General features: G+C 35.2%; 1 long non-coding RNA gene across 3 annotated transcripts in view; it reads right to left on the bottom strand.

The window, feature by feature from the left end:
* Positions 1–21,632, bottom strand: part of LOC105233304 (uncharacterized) — a 1,563,509-nt gene that overhangs the window by 1,429,972 nt on the left and 111,905 nt on the right. For all 3 annotated transcript variants that reach the window (XR_007421867.1, XR_007421866.1, XR_007421868.1), the window contains one exon: positions 1,913–2,568. This is a non-coding gene — a long non-coding RNA (uncharacterized LOC105233304). The remainder of the gene's footprint in view (positions 1–1,912; positions 2,569–21,632) is intronic.

Below are 21,632 nucleotides of genomic sequence, written 5' to 3'. Positions count from 1 at the left end.
GTTTCAGATCTCCATGCTTCGTTAAACCAAAGTTCGTATAAATGGATTCCAACTGAAATGCCTCTACTACTCCTTGCGCACATCGGAGATTTCACAAATGTCTTTGCTACTAATAATTGTACACCTCTTTGCATCTTGTGAAAATCTAAATGTTGAGATTGCTCTTGGTTTCTGCAATAATATCGCATTTAATTAAATTTAGATATTATTAAACTAAATGAATATATGTCTCACCTTGCACAAACACCGTAGAAACTTCTTTTGATTGTACTTAGCGCATTCATATCACTCAAAACTGAGGACGAATTCAAACATTCACTTTTAATTTTACTTACACACTTTAATTCATTTGCCAGGTTTTCCGACTCACTATGATTATGTTCAATGACATTTTTTGGTTTTTGACATACGTCATTCACTAATTCAACCTTTGCCTTGCATTTTTTATTTATACATACATAACTCATTTTATTTCTTTGTTTTAAATTTATACAATTGCTTTTCTGATATTATATAAAGCAATTTTGAATTAATCCTCTTGCCAGAAATTATTTCGTAATCCATTTTTAATTATAATATAAATTTCCATGTCCAACACTTATGAATAACTTGCTCGTAGTGATAGAAGTTTACCGAATGACAACTGATAACAAAATGCTAAAACATTTGTCTAACCGTAAGTACAACCGTTAGTCTTCAACAAATTCACGCATAATAGTAATAAAAATCACACTTTTAGCAAAATGAAAAATCGCCTAACATTAATGAAAGAAAGCCTAACATCAAAAATGAAGAAACGCCTAATTAGGTATTTATTCATTTCTTTCATTATGAAGAATCACCTAACAATTTTAATGAAGAAATTCCTAAAATGTTAGGCATTCTTTCATTATGAACAACCGTCTAATTCTTATATGCAATTTTTAGGCATTATTTCTTTTTTTTTAGGCGTTAGTTCGTTAGGCCTTTATTCACTGAGCCTTACCCTACCTACGCCATTGTCTTAAAGCCTTTTTATACCAATTGGGGAGGTAAAATTGAATGTCTCCGGTGCATTTACTCATCGATTTATGGCGCTTTAAATAGTTGTTAACAGTATCGTTATATGGGGAGGGGCAGATTTATCATCAATTTTACCTTTTTGATAGTAGTTCTTATGAAAAATGTCCTATGCGAATTATTATTAGAGGAGCATGTGTATCAAGTTTCATCAAGATATCGTAATCTTCACTCTAGTGAAAGCTGGCATGGACGGACAGATAGACTGTCACCGGAATTTCAACTTTTTTTCTCTCGATATGCTGATCATTTATGTATAAACCCTTTATCTATATCGCTCAGTTTTAGGTGATATGTACAACCGTTAAGAGAACAAAACTATTATACTCCAGAAACACATAGCAGGAGTATAAAACACAAACAGAAAAACATTTTTGTTTAAATATAAAAAAAGAAACAAGAAAATAAAAGTGCAATGCTTATCAGTTTTTCTTTTTAAAATGCTTTTGTTAGCTTCGGCTGTATATTTGTGGCTTTTTCCAGTGGTGCTGTGACAAAACAACCACCAGTTTGATAACCACTACAAAAAGAAAATGTTCTTTAAACTATACAGCATGTAGCAAAATTCAATAGCTGTGCTTTTATTTGAATAACAATCAACACATATTTAAACAATCGAAAACAAAAAATATTTTTAATATAAACTGACAGTAATATTGACCGCTAAGTGCCTATATTTATGAGTAAAGCGCAGTGCTTTTTATAGGTAAAAAAACAATTTTTTTACAGTAATCATTACGCAAATTTTGCAGCTACTTTTGTTAAATACATACGAATCAATAATTAACTAAACTATTATCATTAGCTCCATATCTCCATATCAATTTTAAACATGCTATATAATATTACTTACGTATCGATTCAATTCCTCTGAGCTTATGGAGTAATTATTACCTCCACTCTCAAAAATTTTTGGACGTTGACGGTGTTTCGAAAATCTCAGTTTACCAGCCTTTTTATGGCCCCTACGTGAACCTGGACTGACCGACGGTTTAAGTCTTGAATGTTGATTGTGAATTAAATTTTTTATTTCATCTTTACTTTTATCTGAACCATCATAAGGATCTCCCCACTTAATTTTTGGTTCAGCTAAAACAAAATCTGTAGATTCAAATTTACCGCTATTGTCTTTCCATATATCAACCTGTCGTTTGGCTTGAAAAATATCTTTAATTTTATGGGCGGTATGCTTATCAGATTTGTTGTCATGAACTATCATCAAAGCTTTTGGCGAAGTAGCTTTCGTTTTAAAATTTTCTCGATTTTTTTTTTTGTCTAAAGTGCTACTTTTTAATGGTTCCGCTAGTTGATTTTCTACACTTACATTTGAGATTGACAATATATTATTTCCGTTAGCTTTAGATGGACCGAAATCATTTGCAAAATATACACCATTTGGCTTACAACAGCTTTCTTCGTGAAAATTGCTTAATAATTGATCATACCCTGATACTCTTGCGAAACTAGACAATTTTTTTTTGTGCGCTTCTTCTCCCTCCGAAATTGAACCTGCAATTGGACATACAATTTATTTTTGAAATATTTTAAAAAATTATAAATCCATTTACTTTGATAAAATATGTACTTAATAAATAAGGAAGGTTTAAGTTAGAGTTTATGCGAACAGTTTTTCTCACAGGGATCAAAGCCAAAGAAATTTCTTTAGTTGTAGGCAAAATTTTACATAAGGAACGTTCAGAAAGAATGCAACAATCATTATTCGACGAAAGAATGAGAGAATTACAATCATGTTTGGTATCTAATTATCTAGTATTATATTGTATATAGTAAGTAGAAAATGAATTTTCTTTGTATGAAATATTTATGTGGAATTAGGATTAGAAATATAATTCGAATTATAAATTATTAGACAGTAGGCACCACATATTCGAATATCGAATAGTACATCACAAAAATAGCGGATTACAGAAATTTTGCGGGTGGTAAAATATCTCGTCCACCATTGCGTAAGAATTGAGATCATTTAAAATTGTAACGCCGACCCTGTTAATAATATTTTAACGATATGAGTTAAAAAAAATATAAGTATACTCGTATTTATTGCTACGTCGAAATGCGCGCACTTTATTGACATTCTTAAAACTGCTTCTAAGATCTTCTAGCTGTTTGTTATAGTTAAAATGCGGTATTGGATTATTCCACTGCCAGATCATTATTATGTAGGAGGTGTATTAAAGGGATTGTAGTAAATGTTTAGGAGAGTGGCTTTTCCGAAAACGTGCACCAATTTTCACGTTAAATGTCTTAAAATATTCGTTTTTAATTCCGATTCACGAATATAAGTATATGGCGCGTTGTCTATTTGTAATGTTTTTTGTAATAAAAACAATAAAAAATATTATGATTTTGCACGATATTTACGCTATAAATAAACAACACCCCCCGCGTTCATAATTCTTCGGAAACGATCAGTCAATAGTGGCCATTCGAATTTACAACAGTGATGCCGTAATTTCGAACATAACTTTGCCATTTTCGTTGAAGTGAAGTGATTGTAAAGTTTTTCATATTTTTATAAAAATAACAAAAAAACAATTTCTCTTATTGATTAACTAAACAACATCAATAATTACGTGTATATAATTGATAGAAAATATATTTTTAACATCTAAAGACGTTTTAAGTGCAAAAGTGAATTTTTTATTTCGGGAAATACGATGTTTTTCTATTAAAACAAGGAAAATATTGTTTTTAAAGACACGCACCATTCATATTCGTAAAGTAGAATTAAAAACGAGTATTTTAAGACCGGTGCACGTTTTCCGAAAAGCCGCTCTCCTGAACATTTACCGGGATTGGTATCAGAAAAGTTGACATTTCTTTAATATTACCAAATTTATAATCGGCATTGGATTCGATAATCCGTAGGACTTCCACTAGCTCACCATATTGTTTGTATCTTTGTTTTCCTGTTGCAGGGTGGAATATTGTTTTACATTTATTGTTGCTGAATAGTTGAATTGTACTAATTTCGGCCCATATACTTTTTTTACGTGTTCCAGGTGTGGTTGTAATCTGTTATGATTTTTCCCTTTTTAAGGAATTTGAGTGGTGTGTTGCTTTCTTATATCATTTCATATTTGGCAGGCTTATTCTCCAATATGCTAATAGTGGAATTATCTGAGTTCTTAATTTAACATATATAGTCCCCAACATTGGAAAATACCCGTGAATTAGGACCTTCTTCTTCTTTAATGGCGCAGAAACCGCTTACGCGGTTATAGCCCAGTTAGCAACAGAGCGCCAGTCGTTTCTTCTTTTCGCAAGATGGTACCAAATGAAGATTCCAATCGAAGCCAGGTACTGCTCAACCTGGTCTTTCCAACGTAGTGGAGATCTTCCTCCTCCTCTGCTTCTCCCGGCGTGTAATGTGTCGAATACTTTCAGAGCTGGACTGTTTTCGTCCATTCGGACGACATGACCTAGCCAGCGGAGCTACTGCATTTGAATTGGCTGAACTATGTCAATATCGTCGTATATATCATCGTTCCATCGAATGTGATATTCGCCGTGGCCAACACGCAAAGGACCATAAATCTTCAGCCTTTCTCTTGAAAACTCGTAACGTCGACTCATCAGATGTTGTCATTGTCCACGCCTCTACACCATGTGGCAGGACAGGAACAATGAATAACTTATAAGAGTTTGGTTTTCGTTCGTCGAGAGAGAACTTTACTTCACAATTGCCTACTTGGTCCTAAGTAGCACCTGTTGACAAGAGATATTCTCCGTTGGATTTCGAGGCTGAAAATGTTGTTGGTGTTGATGGTGGTTCCGAGATAGACGAAATTATGTAAAACTTTGAAGTTATGACTGCCAACAGTGACGTGGGTGCCAAGTCGCGAGTGCGACGACTCTTTAGTTGACGACAGGAAATATTTCGTCTTGCCCTCGTGCACCACCACTACCCATTTGCTTCGCTGGAGAGAGCGGAACACCGCTGTTATTGAGGCCAATGATATTAATATCATCGGTAGTTGTACTCTTACAGAAGATTATACCTTTTCTATTTAGTTCTACAGCTCAAATTATTTTCTCCAAAATTATATTGAGAAAGTCACACGAAAGGGAGCCGCTTTGTTTGATACCTAGTTTGGTACCATTTGGCTCTGAGAGATCCTTCGCGATCATGGCAGATTTTTTGGTGTTGCTCAAAGTCAGTTTACACAGGCGTATTAGTTTTGCGGGGATACCAAATTCGAACATCGCGGCATAAAGGCAGCTTCTTTTCGTGCTGTTAAAAGGAGCTTTGAATTCGTCGAAGAGGTAGTGTGTGTCGATTCTCGTTTCACGAATCTTTTCCAAGATTTGGCGCATGATGGTCAGTAGTTGATTTGCCAGGCCTCAAGCCACATTGATAAGATCCAATCAGTTTGTTGACATAAACCTTATGCGTTATGTTGAGGAGGCTTATTACACGCAGATTGTGGGGTCTCCTTTTTGTGGATTGGGTAGAGCACACTTAAATTCCAATCGTTAAGCATGCTTTCGTCCGTCTATATTCTACAAAAAAGCTCATGCATGCTCCGTATCAGTTCTTCGCCGCAGTGTTTGGGTAGCGCGGCCGCTATTGATATTGCTATTCGAACTTCTTAATGGTCGGGCAATGGAACATCTGCTTTATCGTCATCCATTGTGGAGTCGGGTTCACATTTTCCTGACGTTATGCCTTCACTGTCATTCATCTAGCTGGAGAAGTGTTCCCTCCATAATTTTAGTATGCTCTGGGCATCGGCTACTAGGTCACCTTTGGGGGCTGTACAAGTGTATTCTCCGGGTTTATAAACCTCCTGTTAGTCGACGCATGTTTTTGTAAAAAGTGTTGGAGGGGTCAAGTTTTGGCGCAATTCTATCTATTTTAGACGCAAAGATACACTGTTAAACCCGAGACAGACATGTGGTAACAATACCATATGTGTGTCACCAAATGCTAGCAAAATACTAAATGAGCAATGTAGTATTTTGCTGGTAACAATACTATGATGTTTCATTGTGGTATTTGTAAAAACACAGCTAAACAACAGGTAACAAACATTGCTAAAAGCTTTTACACAAAAGTTTTTCGAAATATTCTGTCAAAATGATTTAAAAAATTAATTATTGAAATAGAAAACAAAATATTTTTCACTTTTTTTCTTCCGGAAAAACAGGAAATGCCTCATTTTATGTGAGGATTTTAAAGGGACTTTAACCAAATAGCTTTTTTGCAGATAAAAATAGATTAAATTTACTGTATTTGAAATAATTGTACTTATTTTCTCCATAACACACATCTACATGCTTACATTTTTTTGAAATATTTAATGCCTATGAAACAAAGGTAGTATTTGAGTTTACTACATTGCCGTGTGTGTCAGCAACGTGGTAAACAGAATACCATGATACCTTTGCTTTGGTATTGTTACTGCATGTCTGTCTCAGGTATTATGAATAAAATATGTTCTGCAATTTTCATTTAGACTTGACTCCAATACTGGCGGATATTTCCTACATAAAGTGACCTAGAAGTTCTAAACTCTTTATATTACGTATATGGGGGTTCACGAAAGTATTGACCCGATTCAACCAATTTTTGAAACAATTAAATACTATTGTCAGAAAAGGATTCTGTGTGAATTTAAGTTTCATATCTCACACATTGAACGATATTTTCGGTCAAAAGTCAACTATTGGTATGGGGTTCACATATTCGGTACCAAGGGGCTTGAACTGTTTTCAGAGAATATAAAAAATAGAGAAGGTTCACGGCGTGGAGAGCGTAAAAATATTTTTGGCTAACAAAATGCGATGAGCGTGTTTCACCACAGCAAGATCAGAAGAAGAAATTTCAACAGTGGCGCGTGAACAGAGCTGAGCATTCAATAAAAATTATGCTCAGAAATATACATTGCTTTTACAGACGTATGTTGTCCTTTGGCATATAATTTTATACGTTTGCATGCAATCATATTAATTGATATGATTATCATTTTGCGTATTTTTATAAATACAGTATACTCTCGAAAAGTAAATTCTCAGAAAGTAAATAATCGCGGAAAAGTAAATCACCTTTAAGATTACACATGCACCTCGAAAAAGTAAATTTTTTAATTTACTTTTCAGAGAGTGTGATAAAAAATTCGAAACGAAGCAAGCAGCGTTTTTTACGATGTAGCAAAAACACTTACTCTCTTGTTTATCGCGTCTTTTTAGTAAACAAAGAAACTGCTGATGAAATAGAAATTTTGTCAGACACTTCAGATGGAGAAGAAGTCAGCCAGGAACCCAAAGTGACATATGCGGAAGCAATTAAAAGCGTAAACAACTTGATCCACTGGTTTAAAAATGAAAACGATGCAAATCAGGTGTCAGACTTTTTGAATTGTCGTACAAAAATGGTCAGAAAATATATTGCTAAAGAAAAAAATCAAAAGAATATTCAAGATTTTTTCTCTTCATAGTAAATACATATGTATGTATGTATCGTAAATGTAAATATGTTTTTCATGTAAATCCATATGTTTTATTGAACCAAAAAATGAATGTATTTTTTAAGTTTAAAAATGCATTTAATATTATAAAAACAGATAATTTATGTATATATTTGGAAAAGTAAATTATTCGAAAAAGTAAATTACCCAAAATACCAATCGATTTACTTTTCGAGAGTATACTGTACGTGCAAAATTTGTAACATTTTCATTAAATTACGCTATTTTCAAAACTATGTTTGTAGTTAATGTGCGAATAAGAGTTATTTTTTAATAATTTCTTATTTTTGATAATACATAAGTATATTATTAATTCCCATATATGTATGTATGTATGTAGATATGCTATATATGTACATATATGACAACAATCGTCTAATATAGCATCACCAGCGTCACCAGTCAATATGCCAGCCAAATAGTCGATGCCCAAATTTGTAGAAATACACACAACAACAATATTTTCATTCATGAACGCAAGCGTACTTTCAACAGGCAAACTTGCTTCATACATAAAAACAAACACCATTACATCTCCCCGAGCATGCCTTTGCCTACAAGCGTCTTTTCGCGACGATGGCAAAAGCTAAAAATCATAAATTTAACAATTTCTGATATTTGTATGAGAAGGAAAAAGTGTCAACCCTGCAAATATAAGTATTCAATTATATTAGAATAAAATTGAGAACGTAGTTTATTGGTTGATTTTCAAGTCAAGAAATGTATCAAAGAAAATATTCAATATTCCTTTGATTTATGTGTACAGCGAATCCGGTTAGGTAGTACTCCGCTTAAATAAAAATCGTCCCTCTTAACTGCCTATATCTTGCTGCATCTCACGGTTTATTTTTCTGAAATACATAGAAATTGTTGATTTAAGTACCACTCGTTTAAGTATCCGCACTCGCTTATGTGCCATATAATATTTTTATTTTTAACAAACCACAAAATTTGTATCTTTGATTGTGTCACATCGGGATTGACTGTATTTGTCAACGAATGTAAAAAAATATTTTTAGGCAGCTTGCAAAAATCTGCGTCGATATGTATGCAAGCTCATACACAAACATACATATGTATCTACGCTGGTTTGTATGCAATGCTGTTACAAAGGCAAGGGAAGTAGTGGCAATCGGCGATCGTTCGTTTGTGTTTTCGGCACAGTTCGTATTTTCTACCAACAACACAATGATGTGACGCTTTGTCGTCACGTCAGTTCTTCGACCAGAGAACATAAAAACATACAGAAGGTGCAGGTTCGACAGCGAACATTCGTTAGATTTATAGTAGGGAATTCACCTCACAAGCACAGAGTTCGCGCTGTAAAATGTTAAAATTTTTAACAGTTCTCCACATACTCAACATAGAAGATGAAGAGAAATAAATATATATATTTTCGGCATATGATGCCATAGCATGTACATATACCCAAGCAGAGAATATGAAGAAACTCCCAACGAAGAATTTCGTTTTGCTTGTTTATATTTTGTTTTATTTTTTACAGCGAAAAATGTGTACAAAACATATTATGTTCTCTGTCTCACATACCGAAGAATATGAAGAGACCTATATATGTATATGTATGCAAGTTAATGACAGCCTCCACACAGCCACTTAACCATAACTGTAAACAATATTGAATATTTACAATTTACAGTTGTGCGGCCACATAATTAAAGAATTTGATATACTTTTTCCGTTCACATAAACAATATTTGTAGCCCTCACAAGAAGGCATAATAAATCAAAGCAGAACACTTAACGTTCTGCCTAAAAATGCTGATATTAATGTAAATTGACACTCTCTCATAACTTTAAGTAAATAATAAGGAAATGTATACATATAAGTAACTTATAAATAAAGATTAGATTTTGTATCTGGCGATTCAGTCAACACAACGCTTTTTATTTTCTCTGCGCGTTAGCAGAAAGGAAAATAATTTTTTTTATAAATTCCCGCGATACGGGAATTAACTGGCGCCCAACATGGGGCACGAAAAAAAACATATCCTCGGAAAGGGATAAGTGTTCGTGAATCCTATAAAAAATAGAAACCTCGTGCGAGAGTGAAAAACATCAACAACAACACGCTTAAGTGATATTACTCAATAATTAATGAACAATCAATTAACGATAATTTAATAAAACCATAAGTGGCGGTTAATTGCAAAAAATACCAGAAGAAGAAGAAGCAGAAGAGCAAGCAGAAACACAAACAAACATACTCACATATAAATTGCAAAGTAAAAGTAGAAAAATTTACAACAATTTGTGATACGAAGGTGTGAGCGCAGCAGCTTTATTAGCAGAATTAATTAAGGAAATTTGAAATAGTCAAAAGGCAACAATAGTAGCGCAAAAGCAAAGGCAACGGCAGCGGCAGCAAGGCAACAACAGCAGCAACAGCAGCAACAACATAGAATTAGTAGTAAGTAAGACAATAATTCTTAATTAAATGAAAACCAATCACATTAAGTAATATATATATATATATTCATGGGGAATACCCAAATTAAACATAAGTATACTAGATTATATTACTGTAAAAATTGCGGTGGGGATCACAAAGAAAAAAAGTGCCCCAGAGAAAGAAAAAAAAATAAAAAAAAACATAGTTTCTAGTATGTGCAACCAATACTAAAATAAAATTAAGCTGCGATTCACCACCTTCGGGGGGACCCTCCAGCTTAGATAAAATAAAAATATAAATTAAGGCTCGACCATAATAGCTCAATTCTGCGAATCCTACACAAAAGGACCCTCCAGAATAGGAGAGCATCTCTTCCTAGAAGAGATTATACAAGTATAAGATAAAAAAAAAAATCAGCGATAAACTGCGATAAAATAAAAATATAAATTAAGGCTCGACCAGCCACATAACAAAATAAAAAGACCCCCATAACTTAGCTCATTTCTGCGAATCCTACACAAAAGGACCCTCCAGAATAGAAGAGCATCTCTTCCTAGAAGAGATTATACAAGTATAAAATAATAATAAAGTTTTTTTTCTCTAAACAAAAAATAATAATAATAATTAATCATGATTAGTGAGGCAGGATTAACGGTTGATTTAATTACGCGCCTAATTGCGGAAAGCAATATTACAATAAGGCAAGAAATTGACAGATTAAAAACTCAAGTTGAAACTGAAACACACAGAGTAACAGATTTTCAGACAGAAACAATAAATGACAACATTCAGTGTCATGAGTCACTCGATGTTATAAAATCCTTACCAGAATTTTCAGGAAGGATAAACGCTTATGTTAGCTGGCGCGAAGCAGCACAAAACGTTATGAGTTTATATGTAAGAGGTAGCCGAAAGTACTTCGCAGCCCTTACGATTTTGCGTAACAAAATTACACTAGAAGCAAATGACACATTAACCAACCATGGTACTGTGTTAAATTTTGACGCAATAATTGCGCGTCTCGATTTTGCATATTCGGACAAACGTCCGATTCATATCATAGAACAAGAAATGAGTGTTTTACGACAAGGCTCAATGACGGTCATTGAGTATTATAATTTAGTTAATAAAAAACTAACGTTGATAATTAATAAAACCATTATGACTTATGGAGGGGCCGCACCAATAACAAAAGAACTGAACAAAAAGAATAGAGATCAGGCTCTTAGAATATTTATAACTGGACTTAACGCTCCATTAAGAGATATTATATTTTCCCTCTGTCCGGAAGATTTGCCCGACGCATTGGCCAAAGCTCAGGAAATAGAGTCCAATAATCAGAGAGCTCGATTTGCACAAAATTTTGCAAATGAAAGGACAAAAGTAAAACAGTTTTATCCAAGTAATAATTTACGATTTCCTCAGAGGAGCAACATGCCAAAACCAGAACCAATGGATATACAGTAGAACTCCAATTATCCGAACTCCGACTATCCGAATCGCCGATTATCCGAATCACAATGTAGGAGAGTGGATGGCTTGTGACACGTCTGACCCTGGTTTTCAAATTCTCAATGACGATGAAATTGTTGTAAGTGTGAGAGAAGATGTTGAAGTGGAAGTAGAAAAAGAACTTTCTGCTGATGTTGAAGTCGACGCTGGACCATCAGCTAGTGAAGCATTTGCCAGCCTCGAGGCTGCTTTGAAGTGGATGGAACGTCAGCCCTAGTGTGACCACTTACAACTGCTCACCGTCAAGCGAATGCGTGACCTGGCTGCCCGAAAACGGTTGAAGACCGCAAAACAGCTTACATTGACGGAGATGTTTAAAAAACTATGATTTTTATTTCTAAACTTGTACATAAGTACATTTTATTTATATTTAAAACATGTGAAAATTTCATGTTTCTTTCATTTAATTCAATAAAAAAATAGTGCAATATCAAAACGTAGCTTTTATTCTCTCCAATGGCATTTAAAAAAAAAAAATCCGATTATCCGAATATTTGATTATCCGAATGGGTCCCGGTCCCCATTAATTCGGATAATTGGAGTTCTACCGTAGATCCCTCTATGTCTAGATCATATCGAAGGGAAAATTACCCAAAGCCCCAATTAAACAATAGCCATAACTACCAAAATTTTGGAAAACCATTGGCCAGTACAAGCCATCAAGCCAATATGGACCAACCAAATAGGCAAATTACAAATAAAAACGCCCAAGGAATAAAACGACCAAGGGAAAGCAATTACAGCTTTCGCCCACAGGAGAAAACCCAGAGGATAAATAACATAAATGAGAGTAATTTTTTAGACAAGGAGGGGATGAACTCCCCTACCTAAAGCTCTACGACTCAAAAATAAAAAAAAGTTTAAAAGCTCTAGTCGATGCAGGAGCAACCTCTTGCTATATTAAGCCTGGGGTTTATAACAACAAAAAAGATCTAGCCATTTATAAACGGATAAAAACCGTGAACGACTATTCTATAATAAAGCATTACCATATAATAACCATATTTGGAGTCGAAGAAATTTTCTACGAAATAGAAGGTTTAGAATCAGATCTCCTTTTGGGGTATAATTTCCTTGAAAAAATTGAGGCACTTATCGACGTGCCCAATGGGAAAATAAATTATATGGAAAAAAGTAATAATAAAAATGAAACAAACAGAATAAACATTTATTTTGAAAATAAAAATGGAGAAAATTTAAAAATCAAGGAACTAAAAGTTTCTGTACATTTAACTGAGGGAAATATCATTAAAAATGAAAAAGAAAACAATAAGGAACATAAAGATTCCGTAAAGCCAGCCGAAGATTTTACCGGCAATATTTTATTAAAAAAATTTATTTTGGGACAAAAAGGTCCTAAAACGCCAGCCGAAGGTAATACCGGCAAATTAAATAAAGAAAATATTGTGGAACAAAAAAGTTCTACAAAGCCAGCCGAAGATAATACCGGCAAAATAAATAAAGAAAATATTGTGGAACAAAAAAGTTCTACAACGCCAGCCGAAGATAATACCGGCAAATTAAATAAAGAAAATATTGTGGAAAGAAAAATTTCTACAACGCCAGCCGATGAATTTACCGGCAACATGAACGATAACTATTCAATATTGGGCGAAAGTGGCTCAGAAATGAATGGTGATAATGATAATTATTATTCGGTAAAGAATTCCGAAAGTTCAAACAATGAAAATCAGGATGAAGAATTGCAGGATCTTAAAACACATATAAAAGAAAAAATTGCTAAAATGCATTCAAGTATTAATACAAACTTTCCCTTCACGACGGAAGTAAAAGCAGAAATAAGAATGAAAAACGAGGACCCGATATGGAGCAGGCAATATCCATATCTTTATCTGTAAATTCGTTTATTAATGAAGAAATAAAAAAATTGATTAATGAAAATATCATAAGACCGAGTAAAAGTCCGTATAATTCACCTATTTGGGTGGTACCAAAAAAAGGTACCAAGGTAAGAATGGAACACCGAAACTTAGAATGGTAATCGATTACAAAAAGCTAAATGAGCATACAATTCCCGATCGTTACCCTATTCCAGATACTAACGTAATATTGTCTAATTTAGGCAAGGCAAAATATTTTTCAAGCATCGATATAGAATCAGGATTCCATCAAATTATAATGTCAAAGAATGATATTGAGAAAACAGCTTTTTCCGTTAATAATGGGAAATATGAATTTTTCAGGATGCCTTTTGGTTTAAAAAATGCTCCTAGAATTTTTCAGAGGGCAATGGATGACATATTGCGAGAGCATATTGGAAAAATTTGTCACGTTTATATGGATGATATAATTATTTTTTCGAAAAATATAACTCAACACTTAAAGGATCTGGAAACAATTACGCAAATTTTAAAAGAAGCTAATATGAAAATTTCATTAGAAAAATCAAAATTTTTCGAGAAAGAAATAGAGTTTTTAGGTTATGTAGTAGCTCATAATGTTATCAAAACAGACCCAAATAAAATAAAATTAATATCAAATTATCCAATACCAAGAAGTTTGCGCGAATTAAGAGGTTTCTTAGGGCTTGCAGGATATTATCGTAAATTTGTTAAAGACTATGCGGCGATAGCTAAACCTTTGACAAAATACCTATCAGGAGAAAATGGTAGGATTTCTAAAAATAAATCAAAAAAATTTGAAATAACTCTAAATGAGGAAGGAATATCTGCATTAAATAAATTAAAGAATCATTTGGCTTCAGAAATGGAATTAACACAACCCGATTACTCAAAAATGTTTGTATTAACTACCGATGCATCTAACTTTGCAATGGGTGCGGTAGTATCACAAGGAGGTAAACCAATTACATTCATTTCAAAAACTCTTAATAAAACTGAAAGAAATTACGCAACTAATGAGAAGGAACTTTATGCCATTGTTTGGGCACTAAAAAATCTACGAAATTATCTCTACGGTGTAACCAATTTGGAAATACATACTGATCATCAACCATTAACATTTGCTTTATCACCCCGTAACCCGAATCCAAAAATGAAAAGCAATTATAGAAGAATTCTCTCCTAAATTTGTGTACCAACCCGGTAAAACCAATGTAGTAGCAGACGCACTTTCCCGTCTTCAGTTAAACCATTTATCAAACGAATCGGAAGATTCAGAGCACTCGGCACAGAGTAGCGAAAACAATCAAATACAGGAAACAAAAAAACCATTAAATCAGTTTAAACAGCAAATTATACTATGTAAAAATAGGTTCACGATTCATGAGTTAATCGAAACCTTTGGGAATAAAAGGCATTTAATAGAGTATGAAACAGTAGAAAATTTAATGACTATTTTGAAGGAATATATTCAACCAAAGTTAGTGACAGCGATACACTGCACTGTTGAAGACTTGCACGAAATCCAAGAAGCTCTGAAACAAACTTTTCAAAACAAATTTGTATTTACCAAACTCTTCCCAATGGATATTATTAATAGAGAAGATCAGTCCGGATTAATAGAACAAACCCATAATAGAGCTCATCGAAGCTATAATGAAAATCTTAAACAAATTGAGAAATTGTATTATTGGCCCGAAATGAGGAAAAGAATGAAAGAATACATTCGAAACTGTATGATATGCAATAAAAATAAATATGATCGCCATCCTAAGAAAATACCAATAGGTAAAGCCCCAATTCCAGAGAAAGAAGGAGAACAGCTCCATTTAGACATTTTTTACGCACAGAAACTAAAATTTATCACATGTGTAGACGCTTATTCAAAATTTTTAATATTAAAACATATAGAAGACAAGTCAAATATCGAAGAAAAGGTTTTAGAATTACTTCAAACCTTTACAGATGTAAAACAAATTACTTTAGATAATGAACCAAGCTTTACTACACCAACATTTAAATCCTTAATGCAAAGGTTAAATATTGAAATTTACTTTTGTGATCCACGTCATAGCACAACTAATGGGCAAGGTGAAAGAGTTCATTCAACGATAATCGAAATAGCCATATGTATACAGGAAGAATACAATATTGTCAGTAATTTAGAAACAGTACTTAGAGCAGCGCAACAATACAATACAACAATTCATTCAGTAACGAATTTTAAACCAAATGAAGTACTTTATAATAGGGTAAACCATGAAAACTTACCAACCACTTTAAAGCAAGCGCAGGAAAAAATGCTAATGTTTCATGATAAACATAGAATAGATAAGCAATATCATCCCGGACAAATTATTTATGAAAAAATAATTGGAGAGAGAAATAAATTACAACCTCGGTATAAGAAACAACAGGTTAAAGAAAACTTGGGGAATAATATAATAATAAATAACAGAAATAGAATTATACATAAAGATAACATAAAATCATAATTAATTATAGGTTTTCAAAATGATCCTTTCAATTTTCGCATTACTAATTGGCTTAACGACAGCTGATATCATAGATTATACCCGACAGGACTACGTACTTATCGAAAATGGAGACGTTTCCATTTATGAAGAATATGGAGATATATTTCATATCACTAATTTAACAATCTTTGAAAATATAATAACAGAAGAAAAAAGGAGTTTTTATAACAATATGAAATATGGAATTAATAATAATGATAATTTAGAAATTATCACTCAGGAAACAGAATCAGAAATATTATTAATTGAAACTCTATTAGGACAGTTAAAACAAAACCATGTTAGACAAAAAAGAGGAATAAATGAATTAGGTACACTTTGGAAATGGCTAGCAGGAACTCCAGATCATGACGATTTTATAAAAATAAATGATAGATTAAATGATCTAACAATAAATAACAATAAACAATTTACTACAAATTCAGAAATTTTTAAAGTAATAACAGAATTAACTGATACAATAAATAACATAAAAAGTGATAACACAGCCAGAAAAATCAAAAGAAGAAGAAATCAATACATTATACATGAACTACAAAATATAATAAATACAATAACATTTGGGAAAATAGGAATTTTAAATCCCACAATATTACATTTCAATGAAATAAAAAACATACCATATTACCAACATGGTACAATGACCATTACAGACTTAATGGACATTTCAAAATTTAAAATAGCACAAAAAGGAGATATAATTATACTTTATATCAAATACCCTAAAATTGAATCAACATGTAAATATTATGATGTGAGAGCCATAGCTCAATTAGATGGTAAGCTGATAATTGATCAGAACATAATATATTGTAATACTAAATTTTTAAATATACAAAATTGTAAAACTGAAATTACAAAAACATACTGCAAATTAAATAAAAAAAGTACATGTTTATCAGAAATATTAAATAAAAAACAAGGAAAATGTAAAAAATTAAAAGAGAAAAATTTGAAAATAGAGGAAATAAAACCAGGAGCAATATTAATTTCAGGAGAAAATATTGTAGACAATCAAACAATAACTGGAACTTATTTGATAACTTTTGAAAATAATACAGTAATTAATAATCAAACTTATGAAAATATAGAAACAAAAATCTGGAATTATCTTAAAAATAATCATATCAATAATTTTGAAATTCTAGAATATATAGAAACAACTTGTTGCGGTTTAATAGCGCTCGCGGAAGATGAATTATATTAACGCGGATTGAAATAAAAGACGTGCTATGCGGTCGAGTTCCTTTATTGAAGAGAGAGATAAAACGGAAGCTGGTTTGACAGCAAGCACATATGTAAGTGCTGCCCATAAAGCTTCAAACATATGTTTAGAAAGGTGATGCCAGATAGGCGCGAACATACCGGCCGCCTTGAACAACAGTTCAAAAAAGTACAATTTTAATTAAGATCTAAGAATATCATATAGAAAATATGTCCCCCTTTGTTGGTAGTAGCGACAGCTTGATCACGGGCCTTAACAGCTGTCCTTCGGATGTCTTCAAATTTACAACCCGAACTTGACCATCCGTCCCTGGGGAAGTGCCAATAACACGGCCAAGCTTCCATTTAGTTGGGGGCACGTTGCCTTCATGTATGATAACGATATCATCTTTCTGCAAATTCGGCGTTGAACGTATCCATTTCGAACGACGTTGAAGACTGACAAGATACTCGTCTCGCCATCGATTCCAGAAGTGCTGTCTAATTGACACAATGATTTGCCAACGTTGAAATATAGTTCCTTTGAAGACCTCAACGTCAGGGTCGGGAAGTCCCTTTAGCGGTTCGCCAATCATGAAGTGTCCAGGAGTGAGGACTTCAAAGTCATTTACATTTGTAGGAATAAAGCAAATAGGACGCGAGTTTACACAGGCTTCAACTTCAGTCAGGACTGTTGCAAATTCTTCGTAAGTTAGAAGCGAAGTATCTAAGGCCCGCTTAAGATGATATTTGATACGTTTTATACCAGCCTCCCAGAAGCCACCCATGTGAGGGGCGCTTGGAGGATTGAAATGCCAAAATATTTGGGCGTTTGCGAAATATGACGACACTCTTTCATCGCGAATGCAGCGTTCATAGGCTAATCGTAATTCCTTTTCAGCACCCACGAAGTTAGTGCCGTTGTCAGAGTAAATGTGCTGACAGTAACCTCTCCGGTTAGTAAAACGTTTGAAAGCAGCGATGAAAGCGATTGAAGAAAGGTCTCCAGCAAGCTCGAGATGCATTGCACCAGTACTCATGCAAATAAATGAGCATATGTATGCCTTTGTAGATTTTGCACCTCTTCCATGCGTAAACTTCACAGCGTAAGGCCCAGCGTAATCGACTGCACTATGTAAAAAACATCTGGTTGAAGTGACGCGACTTGGAGGCAGATCAGCCATGAGTTGATGTAATGGTTGACATCTCAGTCGTCTACAACGAATGCATTTTCGATATATATTACGGACGAGGTTACGAATGCCTGGCACCCAAAATCTTCGTTGAATCGCGGCTTGCATTATCTGAGGTCCACCATGTAATGTTAAAAGATGTACTTCTACCGCGATTAAATTAGCGAGCGGTGATTTTTTCGGAACTATTAAAGGATGTTTAACATAATCCGAAAGCGTTGCGTTTTTGATGCGGCCTCCTACTCGTAGGATACCATTTGCGTCTAGAAAAGGTTGTAGTCTTGCTAGACTGCTTCGTGTATGTATCGGCTTATTTTCTCTGCAATTAGAAATTTCCCTTTTAAAAACGATAAATTGAGTATACTTTACCAATGCTATTTCAGCGTTTTGAATTTCAACGCAAGACAAGCCGCCGGTTTTTCGTATCCCGGCGCTAGCCCTTGCGTTATTGATGAAGCGTAATAAATAAGCGGTGATGCGTTTAAGTTTGCTGAATGAATGATACTTCGTCAAAAAATCCCAAACATCAGTAGTTTGCGTTAGCAGTGTTACAGCCTTGCTAGATTTTAGCTCGAGATCTGTAGTGTGTGATTCTGCGGAAATCGGCCAGTTACTGTTGTTCTCGTGTAGCCATTGCGGACCATGCCACCAAAGTTGATGTTTGAGAAGCTGCGATGGTAATATGCCCCTTGAAGCGCAATCGGCGGGATTGTGCTCTGACGCAACGTGCCTCCAGTGGGTTGCTGGTAGAATATCTTGTACTGCAGCGACGCGATTGGCCACGAATACTGACCAACGGCTAGGGTTGCCTTGTAACCACGCTAAGGTAATCATTGAGTCCGTCCATGCGTATAATTTTGAGAAAGTGTGGTTCAGATTCGATTGAACTTGCTTCACCAGCTTTGCTCCCAAATGAGCTGCGCAAAGCTCGAGTCGTGGTAACGAAATAGTTTTCAGAGGCGCTACTCTTGTTTTCGCTGCTACTAGTACGACCTTAATCGTTCCGTCCGGAAATTGTGTGCGACAGTAAAGTGCGGCTGCGTATGCGACTTCTGATGCGTCGGTAAAAATGTGATACTGAGAGTCAGAAGTTTTGCTAGTTCCTAACCAGCGGCTTAGTTTTAATGCCGATAGTTGCTGTAATTCACGACGATGTGCCAACCAGTCTCTCGCAATTTCTGAAGGAACTGGTTCATCCCAATCCACATTTGAGCGCCAAAGTTTCTGTAGCCAAATCTTAGAGCGGATTGTACAAGGCGCGATCAAACCTAGTGGATCGAATACCTTACTTGAGTCGGAGAGAAACGTTCGTTTTGTAAGTTTAGGAGGCAGGTCGCTAAAACTCACTGCTATAGAAAGCCAATCGTTGTTGGTGTGCCATATGGTACCAAGAGTGCGGATTTGGTCTCCATCGGCTAAGAGATGCGAAATTTGTTTAGATGCGTGTGGTATCATATCTCTAAGCATTTGAGAATTAGTACCCCATTTGCGTAGCTCGAACCCACTTTCAGAGAGCGCATGGGAGACGTTTTTTTGAAGTAAAGCGAGTTCATCAAATGTATCAGCACCAGATAGTAAGTCATCCATATAAAAGTCCGACATTATAACTTCAATGACATCCTTGCTTGCGTTTGACGCGTTAAGTGCGGCTCGATGTAGTGACTTAACAGCAAGATGTGATGCTGAGGCGACTCCATACGTGACCCTTAAGAGACGATAATCACGAACTGGATCTGCTGGATTCGAACGCCAAACTATGCGTTGATAATCTGTGTCCTCTTTAGCGACATAAACTTGGCGGTACATCTTTTCGATATCGGCTATTATTCCGAAACGGTGAGTGCGAAAGCGAACCAAAATGGAAAATAGATCTTGTTGCAGCTGTGGGCCTAACATGAGGGCATCGTTTAAAGAATTCCCAGAGGTCGACTTCATAGATGCGTTGAAAACGACTCGAAGTTTTGTTGTTTGACTTGTGGTCTTTACCACCGCATGATGTGGCATATAGTACAGTTTATCTGTTGTCGTCTCAGCTGGTTCCATGTGTCCCATAGAGGTGAGTTCATCCATAAACATAGTATACTCTTTGCGAAGTTGTTCGTTAGCTGTAAACCTTCTTTCCATGCGGAGTAATGCTCGAATAGCTGCTTCTCTTGATTCACCAATCAATACGTTTTTCTTCAAAGGCAAACGCACGATGTAGCGACCATCCGATGCACGTTCGATCGTATCGTCGTATAGTTTCTCACACATAGATTCTTCAGGTGAGAGGAATTTGCGGGCGGGTAGTTCTTCGAGCTCCCAAAACTTGTGGATGAGTTGAGTCAAATGAAGGTCGGAATATAGAGTCGAAATGTTCACCGGTGGGCTTTGTAAATTGGCAGCGTTGCCAGACAGTACCCATCCGAATACAGTATTTTGTGCCATTGGTGTACCCCGTTCACCCTTACGGAGTCCGTGTAGTAGAAACTTGTCCATCTCATCCATTCCAATTAAAATGTCTATTGGTCCGGGCTGGGAATAATAGCGGTCGGCTAGTGGCAAATCCGTAAGATGCGGCCAAGAAGTCGTCGGTAAAGCGGAGGTTGGAAGATCGTTAGTAATTTTCGGTAAGATGAGCGTACTTACTTGAAATTTAGTATCAAGCGTTCGTGTTGATATGGAGAGTGTAACTTCTCCCTTTGCGCGGCCTCCTTGTAGTGACCCGATCCCAGTGACGTGAACGGATGACAGCGTTCTGGGAAGACGAAGGCGTTGTACACACGCCTCGGTGACGAATGAGGCATGTGAACCGTTGTCAAGAAGTGCGCGAGCGGGTTGCCAACGACCGGTATAGTCTTGTACCATAATTTCAGCGGTTGCTAGTAGAATGACGCGATTAGCGCGATTAGCGGCGTAGTGTGCGGTTACATTTAAACGTTGTTCATTTGAAAGAGCATTGAGCGTTGCCGCTTGATTGGTAAAGTTTTCGTGAAGTAAGGTATGATGACGTCGTGGCATATACGACACGACGATGTGCTGTGACAGTTAGCGAGGATATGCCCTTTGCTGAGACAATTTATACATGCACCTAATTTCTTAATAGCAGTTAGTTTATCCTTGGAGTCGAGTTGGCTGAACTGTGAGCAGACGTAGATTTTATGATCACGATTGCAATAAGAACAATGCGGGGCCTTAGTAGCGGTTGATGTAGCGATATTTACTTCTGGCTCTGTAAATGCCGTACGGAAAACATTCTTTGTTGTTGTTGTTGTCTTTGCGGTAGTGTTGAGTAATGGTACCATCTCCAGTGAGCGTGCGCGGTTTTCAAGAAATTCTCGAAGAACGGAGAAAGATGGTAGATCATCCATGACGAGCGATAACTC

Source organism: Bactrocera dorsalis, chromosome 2 (assembly GCF_023373825.1).
Source record: "Bactrocera dorsalis isolate Fly_Bdor chromosome 2, ASM2337382v1, whole genome shotgun sequence".
In the NCBI taxonomy this organism is placed as follows: Eukaryota; Metazoa; Arthropoda; class Insecta; order Diptera; family Tephritidae; genus Bactrocera; species Bactrocera dorsalis.
The sequence above is the reverse complement of the archived record's forward strand: the minus strand, read 5'-3'. Positions and strand labels throughout refer to the sequence as shown.